Below are 4,743 nucleotides of genomic sequence, written 5' to 3' on the forward strand. Positions count from 1 at the left end.
GGCCCGCGAACTAAAATATATTATTTGTCTTTTTTATCGGACAATTTTCGCAAAAAATCTATATGGGTTTAAAATACTTTTCTTTCGTTAAAAAATCCTAATTTCTTCGTTTCTGTGAAATTTAACATACCAACGGTGCAAAAAAAAATTTTTTTCTAGGGTTTCGCATCCAAGAAAATATTTATTCAAATACAAAATTAATCCTGTGTGTTGCTTAAAAATCTACTTCTTATTTTAATTTGTAATTTAGTATGTTTGTTTTGTACAACTTGATAAAAATCTGACAGTAATATTTAATGTTCCTTCAAACAAAAAAGAGTCCTACCAAAGTGCGGCCAGCCATTTGACTGGTGTCTTTAATTGTGGACCCCCGGCCACATGTTAGTTGGAAACCCCTGATATATATAAAGAAAAAAGATGAAAAACGAAGAAAACTAGAAAAATCAATAAAAAAAATTTTTGAACTCTCCTCATACGATTGTATTGATATATTGACACGATATTAGATTGTATTGATATATTTATTATTGGCTATATTGATATGATATTTGAAAGCACTTCTTTTTGCGGTTACAAATCGTGTGAGCTGATGAGGAGATTATATCGTTTTTTTCTGGATTTTCATTTTTTTCATTATTCTGTAACTTTTTTCATGTTTTCTCTACATTTTGAACTTAGATATATGCGCGTGTGCTTGTGGGCATAAACTTTCGTGTAACCAATATTCGTAACCAACTTCGTATAACCAATTCGTATAACTAGTTATAAATTGATTTACTTAGTTTAATAGTTACGTACACTGAAGAGCCAAAAAAGCTGATATACCTGCCTAATATCATGTAGGGCCCCCGCGAGCAAGCAGAAGTGCCACAACACGACGTGGAATGGATTCGATTAATGTGTGAAGTAGTGCTGGAGATAATTGACACCATGAATCTTGCAGGCCTGTCCATTAACCAGTAGGAGTAAAAGGGGGTGAGGATATCTTCTGAACATCACGTTACAAGGCATCCCAAATATGTTCAATAATGTTCATGTCTGGGGAGTTTGATGGCCAGCAGAAGTGTCACGGTATACTCGTGAAATGGTCGTACGTGAAAATCCAAATTTCATTGCTATCTCGGAGATGCTATGTCGTCTCCTGTGCGCCGACTATAACACCACGTTCAAACTCACTTAAATCTCTGTAACCTGGCATTGTAGCATCAGTAACTGATCTAAGAACTGTGCTAGACACTCGTTGTCTTATGTACCCGTTGCCGATCGCAGAACTGTACTTTGATTGGCTCCATACCCCTTTATTTGCATACTCATGCCTGTACCAGTTTTTTTGGCTCTTCAGTGTATAACTCCCATATTAAAGCTTCATTGTGTAATGTGTGTTTTTATTCAATTTGATTTAGTTCGTAATAGGTTTACAAGCACACCAACTTATGCCATGGCTCTTTTTGCTTATAATTCTTAAAATTTTTAATATTTTGTAATTTTGTTGAAATTTTGTCATACAGACATAATTTTATACTATTTTATGCATTAACTTATCTTGTACCATGCATTTTTTATAACATTTTGTAATATATTTTTCCCTTTTAGACTTAGATTAAATTTGAAAAAATTTAACATCCACAAGTGACCATTGTCTTTATTCTGATATCAAAATTCTTAAAATACTTAAACATTATTTAAGATGTTTTTTGAGCCTCAAACTTGTGCCATGTTGCTCAATTCTGACTAATAATATGAACTGAATTATGTATTTTATATTAAAAATAATAGCTAAATGATCAAATACAGCTTTTGGCGTAACATTAATATTTAATATTTTAATTTAGTGTTTATCTGATTTATCTTACGTGTGTCTTCTATCGTAACAGATGCTTTTAGGATCCGTTTATAGGATCTAAAGTTTTTTTTGACAGAATAAAGGCTGTCAATCCAAAATTAATTTCCTTAAACAAAAAGCTAAGAGACACAAGACACTCTAAACAAAAAGCTAAATCTAAAAGCTATCTAAATAAAAAGCTAAGCAAAACAAAAGACAAAAGCTAGGAGAAACTTTCTAAAACAAATTCGAAAACAAAAATTAAGCTTTCCAACTAAAAAGCTTTCTAAAACAAAAAGCTAAGAGACTTTGAATGAAATTTATAATTTTATAAATCTAATTTTAATTTTGTATTTTCATTTTACATCTATTTAAGGTATTTTGTACCTAACTGTCACTGTAAAATTTATTTTATGTTTTGTTTTAACAATATGTTTTTACTTTATGTTTGCTTATAGCACCAAGGGCTGAAATAAATTTATATTTTCAATTAGCTTTATATCTTATTGTGTTAAGTTAATCTATTACTCTAACTATTAAATACAGTGCTTAGAGATTTGAAATGCATTTTTTTATTCATGATTTACAAAAATAAATAAGTAGAAAGGTATAATATTAATAATATATGAAACTTGAGTCGCGCTTTAGTTAGTAATATCTTAAGGGAGATTTTTTTTTTAAATTAGGTATAATAGATTCAAGTAATTTCAGTTAGTTTCATCGGATTGAAACTATTGATCAGGTGAATCATACATAAAATTTCATATTTTGAACTAGTACATTTTGTAATTACACTCCTGAATTAATAAATAATAACACTTTTATTTTAATTTTTGAGAGACTTATTATTTGAAACACTCATAAAACATATCAGTGTAATTTTGATGAAGTTGTCAGTATGTTTTATTAATAATAAGTTCATCAAATAAACAATTATACAAAATGTAATACAATAATTTTTATTTATTTAGTTTGAGTTTTAAGTTTTTTTTCTTATAAGGAGGATTTTACAATGGATAAACAAAATAGTTCATCAATTTTTTGTTGTTGATATAACATAAAATCATATTTGTACTTTGTTTGAATAATCTTTTTTTCAGTTTAACAGGGTAAACCTCACAAGAGATATTCTATCATTTTAGCAGAATTTCCCTGTCTATACTACAAAGAAAGCATATAAATTAATCAGGATTTCTCTAACTATCTGTCTGACGGCAATAAAAGACATTGAATTTTTTTATTCTGTTAATTTCAAAATAAGTTGCAATTGTTATATATCCTTCATTCTTTTAGGTAATATTCTAATAAAAAAAAATTTATGTGTTACTTATTTTTGTAAAAACCAGAAATATAGTAAAATATGATGTAATTGAGTGAAAGCACAATAAAGAACTTTTATTTTAAGTGTAAAAGGGATAATTTACTAAAGTGTTTAATAAATACTATTTTTATTATTCATTTTAACTACATAGCTTCAATTTACCTGATGGTTTTCTGAAAATTTATTTTCTGATAAATTTGAATAAATTTCTCCTGAATTACATTGAAATATTTTGCATTAAAAAATACGCAAAAAAAATTCTTTTTTGTTAGAGTCTTATCTAATGCATAAATGACATTCTGCCCAGTGATTAATATCTAGTTTAGAAGTTTATGGAACAAAAAATTTCAGAGTTTCTTTAATTGCATTTCAACTGGTGTATTATGAAAAAAATGCGATGCATACAAAGAAAGTTAGAATTAATTAATGCATAAAAACTAGCATTTTTTTAAATGTCAGCAGCTATTAAAAATTTCATGCCTAACTAATGAATTAATTAATCAACATAAGGATTCAAATATCAGAGTTTTTACGGCCCCCTGAAACAAAGTAGTACCAAGAGTAGATATTATTGAATGATATTCAAAATATCCATACAAATCTTTAATGATACGAAAACCTTTGCTGAAAAAAAGAAACAGCCATTTTACCCTGGCAAAAAAAAAAAAAAAAANAAAAAAAAAAAAAAAAAAAAAAAAAATCGTAAGTGAAGTTTTATCAACCCATTATCAACCCATTTCGTCGCACTTACAAAGCAATGTGAATTTTAATTTGTTTTCAATATTCTGCGAACTTGAATAAAATAATAAAAGTTATTTAACTGAATGTGGACTAATAATCTTGATTCAAATATCACCTAAGATGCAGGAAATTTTTTTTTTCTCTTTCATATCTCAAAGGAATAAATGAATTTTCATTGCGTATTAAATTTCATCTTTTACCTTAACAGCTATTAAACTCTCATCGAAATTTACATAAATATTATATCAGATTATATTGATAGTACGATGAGAAAATAGTTTCATACAAATTCTGTGATTCTCGTTAAAGTTAATTCGATACCAAAGCATAAACAGTTGATTTTTGTAATATTTTATTCACCAAATTCGGTTATTTTAACAAACTTTAATAATGCACTGAAATAATCGTAAGTTCCTTTTCAAAATGATAAGACCCACTGGAAGATATTGGGTGATACTCTACACCTTCTTAATAAGGGAACAAAATCAAGAAACAGAAAACTTGATAAAAATCGCGATAATAATGAGAGTAGTACCGGTTACTTCATAACATTAAAAAAATAATGTAAAGAAAAGAAAGTTTTCATTCAATACTTTGAAAATAAGTTGATACATTATTATTCATACATTACTAATGAGAAAACTATTTTCTTCTAAAACGTCTTAATAGTGTTAGAAAAATGAAGCTCTTTGATCTTGATTGTAAAATACCTCTCCCGACGCACCAGCTGATAAGATTGAGTGAAGACTAAAAACTAGATTATATGAAACTCAATTTTAATTAAGCTTGACGAATGGGATACAATACGAAATTTCAGAATTTGATATGAGGAGAACGTTTCGAGACAATTTAAAAAAAC

Source organism: Parasteatoda tepidariorum, chromosome 10 (genome assembly GCF_043381705.1).
Source record: "Parasteatoda tepidariorum isolate YZ-2023 chromosome 10, CAS_Ptep_4.0, whole genome shotgun sequence".
Classification (NCBI taxonomy): domain Eukaryota; kingdom Metazoa; phylum Arthropoda; class Arachnida; order Araneae; family Theridiidae; genus Parasteatoda; species Parasteatoda tepidariorum.